The sequence below is a fragment of the Protopterus annectens genome, chromosome 3.part0 (genome assembly GCF_019279795.1).
Source record: "Protopterus annectens isolate FY-2018-M chromosome 3.part0, PAN1.0, whole genome shotgun sequence".
NCBI classification, from domain to species: domain Eukaryota; kingdom Metazoa; phylum Chordata; order Ceratodontiformes; family Protopteridae; genus Protopterus; species Protopterus annectens.
The window spans coordinates 1631311647-1631334146 of NC_056731.1; the positions used below are offsets into that span (position 1 = coordinate 1631311647).

Consider the following 22500-nt stretch of genomic DNA (forward strand, 5'->3'; position numbering starts at 1 on the left):
AGAAAGAAACTGTTGCAGAAGAGAGTAAAATCCCACGATTGGAGGAACTCCCTGGTCAACCTCAGTAAGAAGCTGAGATCCCTCATAAAATCCTCCAAAGCTAGTTATGAAAACAAAATTGCCACTGATTCTAAAGACAACCTCAAAAGCATTCTATAGCTATGTTAAGAATCTCAATGGCAACACTCAGATCTGCTCTGAGTTATAGCACAATGACACTAAATATACAGAACCAATTGATATTGCCAACATCCTGGCAGACAGGGGGGTAAAGTTAGCACTGAACCTCTCAACCCCTAAAGGGCCCATCTTTATACCGGAAGAATGCAAAGTTCCTGTAATCATGTATGCACAGGTAAAAACCTCACTCTCCAAAGCCAAGAACACAGCATCCATGGGACCCGACAACATCCCAGGCTGTCTTCTACATGAACTACAGAATGAAATGGCACCCCACCCAAGTACCATGTTGAATCATAGCCTCACCTCAGGCTTTGTGCCCATTGAATGGTGCACCACGACGGTTATCCCACTCCACAAAGGGGGGGGGGGGGCCACAACAGACCCTGGGAACTACCGCCCCATTAGCTTGACGAGCCTGGTCTGCAAGGCCATAGAACGTATAATCATGGAGCTCATAAACAAAGACATTGGAGATCTCCAAACTCTGGAACCCACACAGTTCGGGTTTGTAAAAGGCAGATCATGTCTCGCCATAGATGAGGGTAAAGTGGTTCACACAGCCTATCTAGATCTCGCCAAGGTGTTTGACACCATCCCCCACTCTGGAATTATAGATAAACTCACTAAACCACTAAACTAAACCACTAAACTAGGTATAAATCCCTATGTCATAAGATGGGTTGCCAACTGGCTTACTGACAGAACCCACACTGTGAACGTTGCAGACTCCAAATCAGACTTCAGCCCAGTGGAGTACCACACGGTTCAGTCCTGGGTCCCCCCCTCCTGTTTGGTATCTACTTTTCTTATGTACAGGCCATCACAGAAGGTCTTTGGCTAACTAAATTCGCAGATGACTGCGAACTAGGAGCCATAATCAAAACTCCTAACGATGTGGACATCCTACAAAAGGGCCTCACTGAGACAGATGCCTGGTGTCAAAGCCATGGTCTCAAGCTCAATGCCAAAAAGTGCATTGTCATCCTCTTTGGTAAAAACTCTTTATCCATGAACTACCATATAGGCATTAATCTACTTAACACCGAAAGTGTGATAAGAGACCTTGGGACACAGGTGGACAGTAGTCTCTCCTTTGATAATCACATCGCTACAGTGGTCAGGAATTCCTTCTACGTGGCACACCTCATCACAAAAGGTTTCTCATCCAGAAAAAAAAGAGGTCATTGTTCCCCTCAGCTCATCACTCAGACCTATTATAGAGTACAATGCCCCTTTTGGTATGTACCTCACAAGACATCTACAACAAATGGAAAGGCTGCAAAACTACCTCACAAAGAGGATTACCGGCCTCAAACAGATGTCTTATGCAGACCGACTAAAAAAACTCCAGCTTTACTCCGTCGCATATCACCTAATCAGAGGCGATCTCGGCCTAACATACAAAGCAATGTCAAACCCAGATCTGTTGGACATGCTCGACTTAAAGAAATCCTAATCCCTCCGAACTACACGCTCTAGGGACCTAAACCTTGTCACCACAAAAAACAGAACATGCTGGAGGGATAGATTCCTGTCCCAGAGACTTCCCATACTCTGGAACAGACTACCTATGTCAAACAGAGCTCCTCATTAGCACTCTTCAAGAAAAATCTTGATGATTGGATGGGTAATAAGACATTCACCCCGGGAATCACTTCTGTGGTTCTGCTTGACAGGAGCACAGGAAAATAATTTTCTTGGGTGGCGAAAGCCAGGGTTATCTTTTTGGCTAGGCTTGTATAGGCCAAAAGGCCCTAGGGCCAATAGCCTAGTACCTACCTATGAACCTATATACGCACACACATATGTGTATGATATCTGTATACATACAAGTATTTGTGTGTGTGCGCATGTATGTATAAATATATATATTGTTTTAACAAATATACATTATATATATATATATATATATATATATATATATATATATATATATACACACACACACACACACACACACACACACACACACACACACACACACACACACACACACACACACACACACACTGTTTATACCACCGGGCCGGGCCGCTAGACCTGCAGAGGCTGTTCTGCCCTGAAAACTTAAGAGTTCAGCATGTCTTTGAGATTGAAAATAGTCAATTGAATATTGGCAGTTTCCCTAAATAAATGAAGCCTGGTTAAAATATGAATTCTCTCCTAAGAATTTATTATTTCTTTGAGATTATCAGTATTTAAACAAATATGCCCAGTTTGTTTGAATAAATCCAGTGCTGCTAAAATATACATCCTTTCATTACGTATTTCCTGAAAAATAATTATGTCGGATAGAGGTAGTAACAGAAGGGAGGAAGAACAATTTCTAAATTAAGACCAGTTATGTTAGGAACAATACAGAAGCTTGTCTGTGTAGGCTGAGAAAGGAAGTACTGCTGCTTATACTGCTACAAAGCCATCAATGCATGCAGGGACGTTATGCACAAGGTAAAATTTGGAGTACATCTATGTTAAGAATGGTTTTCTAGCAAAAAAGTGATTCAGTACAAGCAGATTAGGGATATTCACATAACGGAAAAGGCACAAGATCATCACAGAATTTGTGCTGAGTTTTTATGGGTGCAGAAACAAACAGGATTTACTCACTAAGAATGGCAAAATCTCTAACAGCTAATCTTGGCCAGTTAACAGCGTGCTTTTTTAAGGATGGAAAGTATTTTTGTCTTTTTCACAGTTCCTAGAATGTGATACACAAGAAGAATCTCTTCTGCAGAGAAAAGCAGAACCTAAGCAAACTAATGGGGAAAACTAGAATGCAAAAGTTCTTTTCAAAAAGCACCATTTGATCTCAGACCCGATCCTGACAAAATAATGTAGCAACTAAGAAATGAGGATGGAAAGCTGAATACTGCATGGTTGCTTAGCTTGACCACCATCTATTACTGCATGGCTTGCTTAGCTTGACCACCATCTATTACTGCATGGTTGCTTAGCTTGACCACCATCTATTACTGCATGGCTTGCTTAGCTTGACCACCATCTATTACTGCATGGTTGCTTAGCTTGACCACCATCTATTACTGCATGGCTTGCTTAGCTTGACCACCATCTATTACATAAGCTACAAGTCTCACTTATCTAACATTTTTCCCTCCAGTCCTTGGAAGGATTGACTTTTCTGTTGTACCCTGTCCCATGTTCTATTTAATTCACTCACTGTTTTTGACTGCACGGCCTCTTTAAGAAGGTGTCAAATCATACATCAACCCCCCCCCCCTCCATGTGAAACAGTGCACAACTTAATCAGAAACTGATGTTCTGTTCTTCTCACATATACCACAAATATGGGACCTATCTAGATTCTGTCGTTAAAGTTTCCATAATGCTCCACCTCCATTTTCTCTTCCCCTTTTCCTCTACACTACCTTACTTGTCTTCATGGTCAAGTTTCTCTAACCCCCAAATCACGAAAGTGCATGTCCCTTTACATGGCTTTTGATGTGGACCATGCGTACCTTTTGTAGCCTTCTACAGAAGTGCCCTCACCCTGTCCACATCACAGTTCTGAGGAGGGCAACAGAGTCATACATTACCATACTCCAGATGTGCTGTGAGGTATAAACCCCCAAATATCTATACCATGCACACTACCGTGTTCCTTATCACACTTACAAAATGGGCTTTTTCCTTTTTTTTCCCAGTTTGAATTTTGCATTTAGTAGTGTGATAATTATGTGTTCTGCATGGCATTTTATAATAAAATAGTTCCTCTGCCCACTTTAACCAACTGATTGTTGTACGGGGTTATAGCTTTTTAACTATATGTTATTTTGGTATGAGATTTTCATTTTCAGTAACCTTCTATCAAATTGTTGTGCCTTTTCACATCTGCATTTTTAAATGCCATTCTGTGATAGTTTTGGTATATCATGCTTTAAATCCAGATTGTTCACAGTGTAATAACTGAAATGGCAGTTCACCATAGACTATATGTTGAAAATTTCATCTCAAAATGTTATATTTTGACAGGGTTATGTGTATTTGTTGAAAATAATGTTAAAAAGGTGTGATGATAATTTTAATTAACTGACTGTTTTGCAGGGTTATAACATTTTTAATACATTTTTGTGCCCATACCATGGACTGAACATCCATTCTACATTACAGCAATCCCTTTTATAAGCATCATCCTCACACTATTGGTATCAAATGTTTCCACACATTACACGGGTTATAACATTTTTAATACATTTTTGTGCCCGTACCATGGACTGAACATCCATTCTACATTACAGCAATCCCTTTTATAAGCATCATCCTCACACTATTGGTATCAAATGTTTCCACACATTACACTGGTTTGGGTTAGCCAGTGTTTCCATTTATGGCAATCTAATTAGTGAGGAAAGGACAGATAAAGCTAGCATAGCTGCTTCCTGGGGGGGGGGACTGATTTTACAATGCAAGTCAGCCCTGCCCTAACCTAACATTGTGGTTATGTTCCTAAGACTACACCTATTATAAAGCACCATTACTGAGGTTGTCCCACCCCAGCCCCGAAGATGGTGATGCCCCTACTCACCCACAGGTTCCTAGCTCAGTCCACTGCTCACAGACCTGGCCAGTTCAGATCTGTGAATATGGGCATTCTTGCCCTCCAGAACAAGCACTCCATACTCTCTGTCGGGATCATCAAGCACCAGTGCCAGTGCCACTATCAAACTCATATCACCTGGGCCATGATCAGGGCATTATCCCTTCATGTTACAAGGCTGTCTGGAATATCACTTTTAACTGAGTGAACTTTTGATATGAAATTTTCAGGGCAGTCATTTTAGGGAAAATGCAAGCTAAACGTACTGCACAACTATGCCATCTTATCTGTAAATATCATTAAACAGTTGTTTTTGCAATTACAATTTGGATCGGAGTTGCATAGATTCAGTGTCATAATGCAGGTTGCGGTGGTGGCCCATAGATGGTATGCTGAAAACTTGCTTACTTGTTGTTAGAGTTAGAAGAATTTATTGAAAACAGTGTTAAAATGCTATTTGCCATGCTTTTTTAGAAAAAGATATGAGAAGTGTACTGAAATTTTCACTATGGAATTCAAAAATAAAACAAACATTAAACTACAAAAATGTTAATAAGGGTTTAAAAATAAAAAATATACTGCCAAAATACATAATTACAGAAGAATAACAGACTGTGTCTCATTCCTAGGGGCAAATAATTCAAAAAAAAAAAAACCTCGCCAAAGTACAAAAAGTCCTGGTTAATAGAACAAAGAATCCAACAGCATTGCAATAAACAAGTAGCAGGTGCAACACTGTTGGATTCTTTGTTCTATTAAACAGAACTTCTACTTTGGACAAGTTTTTTTTTTAATTATTTGCCCCTAGGAACGAGGCACAGCCTGTTATTCTTCTGCAGTTTGTTAGCGTTTTTTTTTTTAATAGAAAATACATTAGCCAAATAGTTAGATGAACTAATACAATTAAATAAATTGATACAGGCTCCTTAATTCATTTTCCTTACATGAATTCAGATAACTAAGACTCCCCTATACAGCTTCTAATATCATGTCAGCAATCTAGCTGATAATATTTATGCAAGATGCCTGAAGAGAGATGGTCGACCTCAGCCACTTGTCTCCGTGTGACAATTTTGTTCTTCCCTTCCTCCTTCACCAATTCCTTTACCATTTCAGAATTCTGAGTGATACCTCTGGGACTTGTCTGTCTTCCAAACCCCAGAAATCACCTTTTAGCTACCAACAAAATCAGGAAAAGGAGTCACTTCTCATATACAAGTAACAAAATACCAGGAGCATTACCCAATAAAAACAAACATTTACCTAAGTTGAAACCTCTGTCCAAAAATCTTAGTTAGAAGTCCCTAAAGGCCCTCCTTGAACTCCTGTAACCTACTGCAGGACCAAAAGATATACGTCTCCAACTGCTTCTATTCCCCGTAACATCCCTATCATGCCTCGGATGCCCCTGGAAACATATGTGCTATCCAAGAGGGGGTATAAAAATATTTATGGACACACTTCCATGCAAATATCTAACATCTTCAACTTTTAGTAGAATATCTAGTTGGCTTACATACAGACTTCCAATACTCTACTGAAAACTGCATTTGGAGATCCTGCTCCTACATCTCCTTATATTTCATGTCATCTGGCTCCTTTAATGACTTAATTCCTTTATTTAATGAGGTAACTATATGCTACATCAAAGCTTTGTTGGGGGTGTTTATCAACCAAAGGTGAAATACCTAGGGGATACACTGTATATCTAAGGGCCATATACTCAAACTTCTGGTTGCTAGAATCAATCAAGTAGTCAACCCTTCATATCCAAGCTTTATCCCATTTCCTATAAGAAATTCTGCTTGGACCCTATTCCAACCCTTCTTATCAGAGCCGGTCCAGATTTTATCCCAGAATTGTACTGCCATCCCTTTCCTTTGCCAGTTTTATAAAAGACTGTTACTCCCTCTTTGTGGTGTCTAAATTAATTCTAAGCCAAACTGTTTAAAAGGGAAAAAATTTATTTACTCTATTTGATATTACACTGAATACTTTACTGGAGAATTCATCTTTTCCTATATTTAGGAAATGCCTGGTGATGTCCTTCCATCTGTCCTCATATGTTTGAGATTGAAGTTGAATGAGAAATTTAACCTATACAGCTGAAAGGCAGGCACCTATAATTAGCAGACCTAGACTTTCCTATTCCTTCAAGAAGTTCAATCTGTCCCAGCTGAGCCTTGGTTTGGCCTCTGGCCAAATGAAACTAATAAGCAAATTCTTTACTCTACCAAAGAAAGTTACTGGAATCCATCAAGCAAAGACCTGAAAACAATAAAGGCTTAAGGGAAAACTATTACTTACAGCTTGCACTTTCTGATCTAAATGCAACAGCACTATTTTCTAACTTTCTACATCTGCCTTGATTCTATCTATGTACATACCCAGTGTTTTATTTGCCATTTGCTCCCAAATCTCTCATAGCCAACTCCCTAAGTATTTAAATGAGTTGATCCTCCATAGGGTCAAGAACTGAAGCCTAATATAAGTGAGTAAAAGATCTCCAAGAAACAGTGTGTGCATTTTCCTAGAAAATGTATTCCCGATATCCAGACAAGGAGCTAAACTCTCTAGCAATAGAAAAGATCTTATCCAAATCCTTTTATGGATCTTGCAAAAATCTCTCAAGATGTCAGCCTGTATGCTGTTCCAGAATGCCGTGAGATAAAAGTACATGGCGGGATAATCGTTCTTCCCATGAAGACCACCAGTCGAGAATCATGACCCCTCATGAAAATATGAGATAAATATCATTATATCCCTAACCTTAGGTTTGGAAAACCCAGGAGGGAGATATAGGGAAACCAATGTCATTTTTATCTCTGCAAATAATCCCCCCCGCTGTATCCATGTCCAGAATTTAACATTGTGTGCTTCTAGCTGCTACCACTGCTGTGCCTTTTCTCCTAGCCCCTCCCAACAAAGAGGCCCTGATAATATTAAGTAGGATTTTAATAACCTTATATATTGAAATAATATTCTCCTTTTAACTGGGTTTATATATTGAAATAATATTCTTTTAACTGGGTCTAACAGACTATTCACATTCTGAGATATCATTTTTAACAGGATTATCCATACTATAATAAATGATGAAAGCAGCACTAATTCTCAGGATTAGCAACACGGGGTTAGTTCTCCATGTGCTCCTCTTATATATTTCAAACAACTAGTTGGCCACACAACAAATTGTTTTGTTTGGGCTAAATCTCATAGTTCATTGTAACTTAACAAAATATACATATAAAATGGAAATCTGTTTTTGAAGGACAGTAAAATCTATATCTACTAGAAGAGGAACTGTTTGTGACAATTTGGTTGTTGGGAGTATTGTGGAGCTGCGCATCTTTGTCTTTGGCTAACCATTTTGAAATACAGCAACAGTGATAAGCATCCATGCAAGCACTGGCTGCACTATTTAATAATGCAATGTGGCTGCATTACTGCTGCTTGTAAATTTGTGATTCACTCTCAGTACTGTCCATAGCCAAACATATTGTATCCATAATGGCTACTGTCCAGAATTTTAAATGTATAAAGTTGTGCTTTCTTAACAGAGCAACATAACTGCCACACAAAAAACAAGAAGAAACAGAACTGTGTCCAAATAATTTGCCCATCTGATACTATGCATGTACGCTATGTCCTCTAACCTGATTGGGCAGTGTAGAACGTATGCATCATTCATAAAGTGGCAAAACATGTTCTTCTTATAGTCCTCAGAAAGGTGGTGGTAAAGTAATCTACAGTTCTCAACAAAGTCGCAAATCTCATCTTCCCAACATCCTCTGTTTCCACCTGTTTGCTTATTAAAAATTGGAAAGTGCTCTCTCACTACAGTCACCTTATCACCTCCTCCTTCTTTCTGTTGCACCTTATTATCACACTACCATTATAGCTGTTCCTCATTTGCAGGCAGATCATTAGACCTTTTCTCCAAAAATGTTGTAGTTTTTTGTGGGGAGAGAAAAGTCTTAGAGCCAAGTAGTAAAAGCCTAAGACATGTAGCAAATAGCAGACTGAATATAAGCCACTGTTGATTGCATAACTTGATAACTGGGAAGAATTTCACCCTTTTCTAAAATGTTGTCACTCAGTAATCATTATCTAGAACTATCCAGTGTTCTCCCACTCTGTAGGTTTTCCTGGGTTTCCAAATGTTCAACAGCCCAAGTGTCAACAGACATACTACAATATATCTGGGTTTCCTTCTGAATCTGTCTGAAGGCCTGCCAATAACCCTGTGCACCCTCTCGAGCTTAATGCTGTCTGCAGGTATACCTGATCATTCTGACAGAAGTCTCTACACAAAAGATGAACCATTCCTACCTTTAAACTTTTCAGGGGCTCCTGTTACTAATATTCTTCCTTCTCGATCAGTCTTCTCTATCAGTCTGTCTCTCCACTAATTCCTCATACTTCGATTCTGGTCCTGCTATACATAATGCTGTCACTGAGAGGTCAGCCAGTCAGTGATCTAACACTAGGTCTACAGCACATCAGTCAGCCAAGCTAAGCCTTGAACTAAACCTTCTACAGGGGAATTGTAGATTTAGGCCAAGAATCAGCACTCCTAATGTTGAGTGTTACTTTAGCACAACAGCAATGCCTGAAGGATAAAACAATGTGTTATTTGCAAGTGTGTGAAAGTCAACACAAAATTATTAAATGAAATAATACACATACCATGGATGAGTGCACTATTCATGGTATGGTTAATTCTTACCCTGTACAGAGTTTAGGCTACAGATTAAGAGACACTACTTCAATTTTCAAGAATGCATGGCAATATTTTACAATATGTGGCATTGGTCTTTTTATACAGACACAGCAAAGTAGCTTCATAGTAACACCCAAATCCCACAGAATTCAGGGTACAAAGAGAGAAGGAAAATGGTTCCTTTAACTAGCGAACTAGGGCCACAGTCACATCTCAGAAGACTCAAATAAAAGTAAAAGCACAAATACAGAAAGACCCATGTGGTGGTGGGGTGTGTGTGGTTTATGTCATCTCATCCATTCCAAAGGGGAACGAGTTGCAGTCCAGTCTGTTGCAATGCCAGATCCCACAGAAGATGGGAAAACAGTGTAATGCATACACTGGGGATGTGTGCTTGGCTCTTGCCAAGGAGCCATCCAAGGGGTGGGTGGCCTCCTGAGGAAGGCATGTATGTAAACATGCACGTCCTCCCAATAAAAGGGGACATTTCAGGTTCCATGTGTCAGATAGCATGCATATCATTCACAACAGCTGGGAAGGAAGTCATCTCCAGAAAATCCTCAATGGCTGCCTGCATGGTCTCTCATGGTCAGTTCTACACTGAATGAATGGGAAGAAAATGGGTCTAATTGGCTTAGCCAACGTTGAAAGTCTTGAATAGGATCAAGGAGACCAGAGTTCCATTAGCAGCTCACTTGGACACTTGACGGCGCAGACTGGGAGGATTGGATGTGTTTATTCTTCTTCTTAGAGCTAGGACAGAGTCAACAGGCAGAAGCTGGTGTAGGGACAACATAAGCATGGCCACCCAAGCCACAGACAGTAACTTCTGATGGCCATGCATAAGGAGCAAGACACAAGTTGATGGATGTGCATAGGTGGTCCCCTACAGTGAGGCAGCCCTCCATGTCCCCATCCAGGGTGAGGAGATAGGGCCACTATGCTCTCACAGCCAAGATGCCAGCAAGAACACCAAACATCTTAATGTGTGCCTGATTTGCAGCCCTTAGAGATGGCTTTCATTCTAGGAAACCTGAAGGAAGATGGAAAGATTCCCTTTCACCAGAAAATAAATGGATTCTAGCCTGATAGTGGGTGGCAGAATGGTGGGTGAGGCAGCGGGGGAAAGCACATTGAAAAAAATTCCCATCTAATAATTTGATTCCAACTCATTGTAAATAATTTTCACATCAAACAAACATTCTTTCAGCAGGGGCCCTCAGCAAGCAAAACTTGCTGCCATTACAAAATTGACATTAAGTTCACAGCAAAAACTGATACAGTGCAGGATGTCTCAATACATCACTGGTACTCACAATAGTCTTTCCATATCAAAAAAACAAATTAAAAACACAAAAGTAAATACTTAAAAAGGGACAAAGTCCATTTATAAGTCATAGTGGAAGTGGCTCAAGTGTACCTGTCCAACAGAATACGCATGCATAGACACGCTAATCATAATACAAAACAAACTGAATAGACACCTCAGCTTAAATGTTTCAATGCACCGAGACATTTAGACAGAAAAATACTTTCATACAGATGGCTTCAAGGCTTTAGAAAAGGTGAAAGATTTTTTTTAAAATACTGCCATTATATAAAAATCGATAACCACACAAATGTCAGTGAAAATGAAATCAGCCATGTCTGTTGATATCTGCACAAGAGGTAATTAATAAAGTCGGCTTTAACAATGGGCAGGTGGTTATTAGCAGTGTAGAAGAAGCAATTAAATATCCCCTAATCATAAAATATATCAACAGGCAAGGACACTAGTTTATTGTTATTAAAAATAAAATTCTACTTCATGAGTTGAAATTACAAGCATTGTACTAGTGGCCGTTAGGTGTAATTTATTGTCATTGCTGTGATTCCAATAGGATTTTTTAGTCCATCTATACATAAGCAAATGTAAAAGTTTTTCAGTTCAGAACATTCAATAAACCAAACGGACAACTTTACATGAAATAAATATACATTTCTAAAATATTTTTTCCTGAAACATCAAGTGTCCAAGACACAAAATCACTAGACCATAAGAAAATACAAGCATTGTGCCAAGATGAACATAGGACTTATTTCTTTCATATTTTTTCCATGCTCATCAAAAATTTTCAAATAACAGTCAAGCTGACAGGCCCATAAACGAAAGGAAGTGAAATCTTCACTCAGAAAAAGAAACTGGTTTTTAGGAAATATTTTAGTAAAACACAAAACATTAGTGGTAAACTCGATTCACAGTTTGCCCAGACAATGTGATTCACATGGCACTGGTTACGTTTATGTGACAAAGCTACTTCTGTTCAGAAAATGTAATGGAATCAAGGGCTGCAGCCTGGTCATCAATAGCCACATCCATCTTACAAATGCAGAAACAAGATGCATATAAATAAACACAGATACATATCTACATACAAACAAAACACATATGCATGCATACATATATTTATGTGTGTGTAAGATGAATAAGAACAACATATACACAAGGAGTCAGTACAAGAAAGACAAACTGCGTTCTACACGAACTACGGAATGAACTGGCACCCTACCCAAGTACCATGTTCAATCATAGCCTCACCTCAGGCTTTGTACCCACTGAATGGCGCACCGCGACGGTTATCCCACTCCACAAAGGGGGAGCCACGACGGACCCCGGGAACTACTGTCCCATTAGCCTGACGAGCCAGGTCTGCAAGGCCAAGGAACGTATCATCATGGAAGTCATAAACAAAGACATTGGTAATCTCCAAACTCTGGACCCTACCCATTTTGGATTTGTAAAAGGCAGATCATGTCTCCTAAACCTGATTGACTTCTTTGAAGCAGTCACCAAAGCCATAGATGAGGGTAAAATGGTTCACACAGCTTATCTAGATCTCGCCAAGGCTTTCGACACCATCCCCCACTCTGGAATTATAGATAAGCTCACTAAACTAGGTATAAATGCCTATGTCACAAGATGGGTTGCCAACTGGCTCACTGACAGAACCCACATTGTGAAAGTAGCGGATTCCAAATCCGACTTCAGACCAGTGACAAGTGGAGTACCACAGGGTTCAGTCCTGGGTCCTCTCCTGTTTGGTATCTACTTCTCTGAAGTGCAGGCTAACACAGAAGGTCTTTGGCTAACAAAGTTTGCAGATGACTACAAACTAGGAGCCATAATCAAAACTCCTAACGATGTGGACAAACTACAAAACGGCCTCACTTGGACAGATACCTGGTGTCAAAGCCATGGCCTGAAGCTCAATGCCAAAAAGTGTATTGGTCATCCCCTTTGATAAAAACTCTGTACCCATGAACTACCACATAGCTGGTAGTCTACTTAATGCCGAAAATGTGATGAGACCTTGGGACACAGGTGGACAGTAGTCTCTCCTTTGATAATCACATCGCCATAGTAGTCAGGAAATCCTTCTACGTGGCTCATCTCATCACAAAAGGATTCTCATCCAGAAAAAGAGGTCATTGTTTCCCCTCTACTCATCACTCATTAGACCCATTATAGACTATAACGCCCCTTTTGGTATGTACCTCACAAGACATCTACAACAACTGGAAAGACCACAAAATACCTCACAAAAGAGGATTACTGGCCTCAGACATATGCCCTACACAGACAGTCTCAAAAAACTACAGCTTTACTCCATCTCATATCGCCTACTCAGGGGCGATCTCTGCCCAACATACAAAGCTATGTCAAACCCAGAGCTGTTGGACATGCTCCACTTAAAGAAATCCCTCCGAGCTACACGCTCTAGGGACCTAAACCTTGTCACCACAATAAACAGAACATGCTGGAGGGATAGATTCCTGTCCCAGAGACTTCCCATACTTTGGAACAGACTACCTATGTCAAACAGAGCTCCTCATTAGCACTCAAGAAAAATCTTGATTGGATGGGAAATGGGAAATTCACCCCAGGGATCACTTCTGTGCCTTTGCTCGACAGGGGCACAGGAAAATAATTTTCTTGGGTGGCGAAAGCCAGGGTACATTTTTTGGCTAGGCTTATATAGGCCCTAGGGCCAATAGCCTAGTACCTACTATGAAATAGGAGATGAAAATGCAGTCTGCAGTTTTTACTGGTATTTAGACAAGTTTTTCTCATCTTATTTTGTTTTTCTTACTGAAACAAAACTATTATGTTTGTACAATTACCTGACTGAATTCATTAACTACTCTATTGTTCCCACTATCCTTATTCTGCTGTTTTCTTCCATTTTCACTACTTATAACTTAGTTGCTAATACAGCAAAATTTTATCTGAGTATGTGAGCAATCTGATAGACAGACGTGATCATTCTGCAAGGGAGAATAAGCTGTTTCTAGAAAGTTAGCATTACTGGCTGGAGCCAAAAGCTGTTTAAAAACTGTTTTTCGATTGTGTTGTCTAAATTCTTGTCTCACAAACCTGTACTCAATAAACAGAGGCACTCCAACTCAAGTTTTACTCCTAGCAAACTTAGTCAGAGCCATACCCATTAGAAGCTTGAACTGAAGGCACTACCTCTTTATTTAGGACCAAGTTAATTTACTGTAAGCTGCCTCTACATTAGTAGAATGTCTCCAATAGTTCACGGTTATACTACAGAGGTACAGATAACTCTTATAATACCATTCAGTTATGTCTTGTATTCCCAAATCTCTACAGTCTTGTACTAGATGGAAGCTCAGCCGCATTGTGTTGCCTCACTTGCCAGCCTCATTACACTTAGCACACACAGGCAGGGTAGCAACTGCTAGATGCTCACAGACAGTGAACTAGTACTTACTCCATCACAAACTACCCGTGAGAGTTAAAAATATTTAACTAAGATGGTGGCATCACTCTCACAAAAAAAAAAAAAAAAAAAAACACAACCTCTGAGCACCACACACTCTGCACCACTCCAGCATATGACCATTTCTCTGTATTTGTGTGAAGCAGTAAAAAAGTAATTGCCAAAGCCTTCAAGAACAACAGAACAGGTCTCAAAAGAAAGAGGAATTAGAAAACATAACACATAAAGCTACATCTCAAAACAAGAGTCACCAGAAAAAAACATGCCACAAACCAAGTATGTTAAAATCCCCCACTCGTAATAATGTACTGGTGACTCCATAGTAAGACAAAAAGACTCTGTCCTCACAAAGCTGGACAAAAACAGGGCAATACCGAGTTGTCTTTCAAGTGCCAACACCTCCAACATCTCAGCAGCCCTCAAGACCAACAAGTATGACCATGACACGGTGGTGATCAATCTGGGTGCAAATTACCTAGCAAGTAAATCCCCAAGGGAAATTTAGATAGACATCTCCAAGCATGTGTCACAAATGCAGGAAAGACTCTAGTATTCAGTGGAATCTTAACTTTTGCCACAAATGATGCTGTGGTACAAGGAAATGGTGACTAATGTCAGCAACTGGCTCAGTAAATGGTGTCATTTGAGGGGGATTAAGTATTTGTCAGCAGAGGATGAACTGCTGCACAGCCTTACTTGGTTCGCTAAGGATGGTCATTCTAGGGTTTCCTCATACTGGCTACAGCCTTTGCTGCCAGCATAGTGTCTTTTGTACCCAGAGTCCAGGTAATGGATCATTCAACCTAATGTCAATGTGGAACTGCTGAACACGGAGTCCAAATAATAAAACTTCTAACCCTGAAGCCCTCCTGCATTTAGAGCACATACATGCATGTATTATTACTGAAACCTAGTTTAAAAGAACAGAAAGAACCCCTATTATAGCAAAGTTTTGATTCTACCACACCTTTAGACCCAAAAGAAACTGTGGTTCACTATGCATATTTTTAAGGACTGCATTACCTCAAGCCAGACTTAGAGACTTGCAAACTGAACTTGGCAACAAAAAAGATCATGGCCCTAAAGGACTTGAGTTATCTAAAGAGGCAGGATGTCTTGTTTGTATATTCAGTGTCCTACGGACTCCTTAGGGGGATCTGTGCCTTGCCTTCTGTACCACTAGGAATCTGGCAGTATAAGATCTCGTATTTGTCTACAAATCAAACAATCCTACAAATCAAACAGTCCAACGAACACAAGAACCAGAAATCTGAACCTGTTAAGGCAAATATAAAATGATTGTGGAGAGGCAGATATGACACACAAAGGACCTCTTCTCTGGACCAAAACTGACTCATAAGATCAAGCAATGTGACACACTATCTTCCTTTAAGAAGAAGTTACACATCTGGATTCATAAAGTCACATCTGGTACTGGCAAGGCTTAAAATAACAACATGGCTCAGTTGACTTGTACATTCTATGAACCTATATAACAGCAAAGGTATATGTTTTTATACTAAAAATTTAGTTTATGACAGAGACTACAGAGCAGGCAGCCATGTGTGTAATGGTAACATGAAACTTTAGTTTGTGGTAATGAGTTTTCAGTAACAACAGTGAGACAAAATATGTTTTATGTTCAACAAGAATAAAATTGAATACTAAACTGTAAGAAAAAGGGTTTGGTTTCCTTAAATATACAACTGCCTTCCTTGGAGCCATAGTTGCAGTTCTTGAATCTCCCAGGCAGCACTACTAATCAAACTGACATGCCCAGATTAGGATGAATATATGTAACACATCTAAGTGTATAACATTTCCCGATAATCACTAGTTCAACTCACATTGATTCACATGCTACTATGCATGCTGTTTGAGCACAGAGTTCCATACGAGCAATATGTGTATATTCTACTTATACATACATGCATACATACACTTATGCAAATAAATTATATATATACACATACACTTATGCAGGTTTCCGTGGTGGTACGGCGGTAGCGTTGTTACCTCACAGCAAGAGGTTCTCCCGTTTGATTCTCAGCTTGGCCTGGGAGTGCCTTCTGTGTGGAGTCTGCATGTCCTCCCCGGGGTTGGGTAGCGTTCGAAAGACATGCATGCATAAATGGGCGTGCCTTCGTTGAAGGTTGGGCATCAAGCTGGCACCTCGGCGTTTCGTAAAAATTTACTGCCAATCATTAGCGGACCGGAGTTCCGCTGTGGCGACCCCTTACCGGGAAAAGCCGAAAGACAAACATACATACACTTATGCATGTGTATGTAGATACATACTCACAACACACACATAGAGAGAGTGATACACACACACATACACACCTAAAGAGTTCATACAAACACCAACAACATTTCCATAATGGCAGCAATTACATAATTAAAAGTTTCTAGTGGATCTGTGAATAGTGCTGAAAAATTAATACATTTCCTCACTAAATGAGGCAGAAGACCAAGGCACCATAACAAAAGAATGAATACTTGGGAAAAGGAAATATGCAATGTTATGGTATTGAATCCTAAGCTCTACAAAAACATTTGAAGCACGGTGTAAAGTCTGGGTCTCCAAAGCAGAAAAAGGAAATTACATCTTCAGAACTTGCTTTACACAGGTGCTGAGAGAGCCACACAGCAAAGAAAAGATATGCAGGCCAAGTATCTCTACATTATTTTACTATGGGAACCAAAAGAAATTGAGAAGGAAGTCTGTCTCAACCTTTTTACATTTCCAAGACTAATAAAGATGGAATCAGTTTAGTCTGGTGATATGCGGCACTCACACAAATGTATCCTAAGGTTTAACAGTAACACTTTGTTTTGTGTTCCACATGCTGTTAACCCTGCAGAACAGCTGAAAACTGCAAATGGTGAACACAGAAGTAATAAAATTAATTTTGACATCAACACTGCATAAAATACAGGGAGAGCATAAGGAGTCCTGGGACCACTGTGTTCTACAGCATATTTCTTCATCTATGTTTCTGAAAACTATGTCCATGAACATGTTCTAGTCCAGCAAAAGCATAATTAGGCTAGACAGCCTCTCAGCTTTATGTCCTGACTTCTAAATATCAACAATTTCACACGTAACAAAACACAAGTCCAGTGATAGTTAACATAGTCAAGTAAAACAGCTTTATTTCCCTGGTAGACAAAAATACATAGGCACATCTAATGATATGGTTCTTAATGAAAAGAACTATGACATGAATACCTCTCAATGGCTATTATTCAGACAAAGCACCATGACTATTTGATCACAGATTTTGCCTTGCTCGTCACAAATTTATTGACTTTTTTTCTGATTTTTCTTAGAAAGACAGACTGTTCAAAGGTTATTAAATAACCAAAATGAGCCTATACAAAGATTCTTAATCACTAACTATATGTGGTCTAATATACAAAGACCTTCAATTCAAAAAAAAAAAATAAGAAAGATCTCCGCTTTTATTCCACTACTATTATTTCTTAAAGGTCACCACTACAATTTTTAATGTTCAAAGTCTGAGATGCATAGTGTTGTGCTCCACTGGATGTATGTTTCTAAGAAGTATTCTGAATCAGAAAAGCCAAGAGCAAATCCAAGATACAGGTTTTATTTTGTTAATGAAGAATGTGAAGCCTAAATGTCTAGCACAGATATTTAAACAAATTAAATGTAGTTTTTTTTAGCATAACTACAAAACAATATGAAAAAATGCATTATTATCCAATGGATACCAACAAGAAATGTGCATCCAAAAACAGAAAATAAATGTTGTTGCAGTAATTGCACAGATTTTAAAGACCACAGGAATATACAGAATTCAGCCCATGATGATGGTCAACCAAAATCTGTTATGCAATGGCAGTGCACACAATAAAAACAAACTGCGGTCAAAAGAAATTAAAGAGGCAAACTTCAACATACTGTAAATGCAACATACAACATTCACCTAATATTTAAATACATACGGACTAAAGTAAGTAAGAGAGTTGAAGAAGTTGCTGTGGTAAATTTCAGACAATATTCATCTTTACTTTGCTGAAGCTGCAACAACAAAGTACCAAAAGGTATAAATACATCCAAACTGATACACAGAAATTAAACCGATTACTAGAAAACAGACACTTGGCACAAAAAATAAAGTATGCAACCCCTTTCTATTACAGCTCCTGAATACCATTTCAGAAAATTACATACTTATGAAAAGAAATTTCATCTGACTCTGGCAGGTCATAAGAAAGCCAAAAATATGACCTCTGCTTAAAGTACATTAACTGAAATTACACGAATACAAGCTATCACAGATTACCACACTACATAATCAAGGAAGACAGACAAGTAGTTATGGTGAGAGGAGTATAAAAATCTCTGAAATCTATCGATCAGACATATATACGAAAAATATCCAACACAGAATAGTATGGTGCCAACAGCAACTACCGGGGAAAAAAAACTTAAGTCAAGAACAAACAACTATTACTCTCATTACTGTATATGGCTAAATTACAGTTCCAGTATGATGGAACATGCACATATTTCTGCAAGCATATAATATTTTAAAGGTAGTAAATACACACATTTTACTCAAAATACAGAAAAAAGTATTATAAATGTAATATATATAACAGTACTCGCGCTGTATAATAACACTATCTTGCCATTGAGTATGGTGTATGTGAAGGATTACAGTAAAAAAAAAAAAAAAAAAAAAAAAAAAATCAGCAGGAAACTGCCATGTCTAAAGATGCTGCATTTTGAAGTACTTTTGTTAATAATAGCACTTGGAAAGAACCAACAGACTATGACAAAAAAGTTTTCCTTTGCATACAGAAAAGGCAGTAAAAACAAATAATACAATTGATCGGCTGCACAGAAAACTCAAGATCTGCTTCTCCTATTCACAGCTACTTTTGGAAGGGAATGAAAGTTAAAAGGCTACACTGGTTTGCAACAAGCTGCAGGCCCACAGCCAATACGCTGCTTGTATTAAGTACATGACAATAACAGCCTTTTGCACTGCAGCATCAAAGCAGCTGTGCGGTTAATCTGGTCTGCAGAAAGTTAAGCTAAACAGTGTGTTCTGATAACTATTTCTTTGATCATTAAATAAAACATAATTAAATAAAGGGCACTAAAAGTGTTTTGTTCTTTCTTAAACAACATTTGTGTACCTTAGGTCAACAAGTACATCAGAAACAACAACAAAACAATGAGAAAGGACTTTTTTTTTTAACTAGCCATTTCTAGATACTAAAACTAATAACTCATGGCCTATGCTGCCACTGCTTCAGCATAAACTGACACAGAATACTGCCGCCTCCAGCTGTGCTATGCAGTCTACTGAGAAGAATTTATCCACTTATATTCAAGTTGAAAAGGCTCTCCATTCCAATGACTGCAAAGCCCACTGTGGTCTAAACAAGCAAACACACCCCCAAAGTTTAACCACATCAGTGCTGGAATACACACTACATATATAAAAAAATAAAATACTCAAACAAGCACCTGCCAAAGAATAATTATAGCTAAATAACAGTTTATTTTTTCTTACTTGATCTCTATTAGTGACAAACAAGAAGAGTTCACTAAAAAGCATATGGCATTTCTATACACACAAATCTCAAACACTGTGTTCTTACTAGACAAGCAGTTTCCTGTAAATGGTAAGGATGGTACTTCATTTGGTCTGGTGACAGAGTCTTTTGCAGTATACAGACATAGGAAATGGCTTTTGAGGTCCTGAGCCAATATATTACATTGAAACATTAAAACATATTAGTTGCAACTACCATTTTCCAATGTCAATGACATGCAGTTTACTGAAGGTTCTGCAGATGTAACAGTAGATATAACAGTTTCATTGTCAATGAAGCTTTGTTTTAATTTTGAGGCTCCATTTCTCCAGGGAACCATAAACTGTGAGAATATTTTGAAAACATAATCTTTTCTCTGAGACAAATGGGGTCATCATTAAATGTGTTATTACTTTATTTATTAACAGGGTAAAGGAAAGATTCTTTTTGGACCATTTTTAGACACAATTTGAACCATACTGGCATGGTAAGCACAGCATATAGAATGACAATTTAGTGAAGCCAATCAACCATCAGTTTTTGGGAAGTTGGATGAAATTGGAATTACCCAGATGTAGCCTACACAGACATGGGGAGAACATGTAAAACTCCACACAGCTGTCAGGTATCAGGAATGAACCTTGGACACCAGACCTGCAAGGCAGAGATTATACCATTAAGATAGTATGATGAAATAAATTCAGCTGTGGGACATAGTCCAGTTACAGCTCTAGCATCAGCAAACAAAGAAACAAGTGAGCACTATCACTTGCATGGGAATATCCTTAAAAAAAAAAACTATACAAATTTCATATTAATTTTACAATCAGCAAAAAAATAAGCTGACAGGATTTTACAACTTAAAACAGAATAATACAAAAAATAAGTACAAAATCACAGCACACACATGCATGCAGACAAACTTTAGGTTATCTGAGAACTGTAAATGAATGCAACTCTAACCCATCCTATACTGAAGGCTGCACTGCTCAAAGCAAGCAATTTCTAGTCACAGTTCTGAAAATGGAGTTAATACCAGTATCCTGCAAAGAACAACAGCTGATTGAGGCCATGGGTGTAGCCAGGCATACACCATGTAAAGTCAGGCTATGCGGATGCTTTTTAAAGCGCTATAAGTGCCTGATTTAAACAAATGAATGAAATTAAAACGGTTACAATTGAAGAAAGAAGAAAACCGAATCCAGAGTAATATGTGTTCATTATATTCCAACATATCAAAAACATTAAACGTTTCTAATGTAATATTTTATCAACATGTGTGCTACATCTTTTAGATCCAGGATTGATAATATATCTGCATATGCATACATTTCAAGACAAAAGTGCCGTTATATGTGACTTTTTTTTTTTTGGGGGGGGGGGGGTAGAGCCTGGAATTTGGTGTACAACTGAAAATCTCAACTATACATGTGGATTGGACCGCGTGGGGTCTACAGACTGATACCATTATCCTGGTGGATAACACTAACTGTATATGTCCCTCTATCCGTTACTTTCTGGCTTCTGTGAAACTGCATACAGAAAAAAAATACCAGGCAATATACATGTGTCTCAAACGTAAAAACAGAAGAAGCATGGCATGTTAAGAAACTTTAGAAATAAAAAACTACTTAGAATTAAAAACTACATTTAATTTAATTAACAGCAAACCACACAGCTAAAGCAAGTCCCCGTACTATTTTTGCTCGTTTCCACTCCGTGCTTAGAAACAACTCCTTCCTTCCATCAGACAACATCCTGCTACAAAAATGAAACGTTATGTAGCCAATAATAATGAAGGGTTTCGAGGATCAGGGAACAGTATCAGAGTGCGTTGCCTCCGTTTTAGAAGAACTTTTTCAATGATACTATCACTATACTCCGACTATTTTCATGGGTTAACTGATGACCAGATGTCTACAAACGGTTTCTATGACCAGGTCTGTTCCTAAAAATCAGACAGGAAATGTTTTTATTTACCTCACTACAGTAAATGCGATCCTTAATATTCCATACTCCTGGAGTTGGTCCTCGGAAGCGGAGGTGCTATCAGCAACAGGACGACAGTAGAAACGATTATCCCACAGACCGCCCGATTCTCACAAGCCTTTGGCTGTGAGCGGCGCGCGGCAGCAAAGCTCAGCCTGCAGCTGACGTCAAAGGAACTGTCACATGGCAAGATCAGAGCCGAGGCGAGTATGGGTTACCAAGGCAACAGGAGCCAGTGCTTCGAAATGATTTCAGTAGGTCATCTGTCACAGTGTGTGTATGCACATTTGAACCATCATGGACCTTTTGTCAAGATAATGCCAGAACTCCTTTAGGACAAAAAAAAAAAGTTTAAGCACAGAATAGTTACTGTGCGTTATGCATATCCGAAAAAAGAACCGATCGAGTACTTTTTAAGAAACACCACTACTGGTCCACTGACGCAAAAAAAAAACAAAAAAACTTTGAAGTTTAATTTTTGAGTAATAAAGCAAACCAGCTATCTGCCTACAAGAAATATTTAGAAGTAAGCAGCGCGATGAAAGGTACATTACACTTTAGCAATTTACTATACTATGAAACCATGAACTTAAGAAGTATTCATCTGTATAACTGTATTTCCCGTTTAACACCTTTGCTCCTGAAAAATTTTAAGAAGGCTTCCTTCTCTCAAACTACTGAGTGTTCAG

At 38.8% G+C, this 22500-nt stretch overlaps 1 protein-coding gene across 2 annotated transcripts in view; it reads right to left on the minus strand.

Moving 5' to 3' along the window:
- NCALD (neurocalcin delta) overlaps positions 1–21966 on the minus strand; it is a 1186843-nt gene extending 1164877 nt beyond the window's left edge. For both annotated transcript variants that reach the window (XM_044065662.1, XM_044065663.1), the window contains exon 1: positions 21803–21966. The gene's annotated coding sequence lies outside the window, so the exon portion shown is untranslated. The remainder of the gene's footprint in view (positions 1–21802) is intronic.
- Positions 21967–22500: the final 534 nt, after the last annotated feature.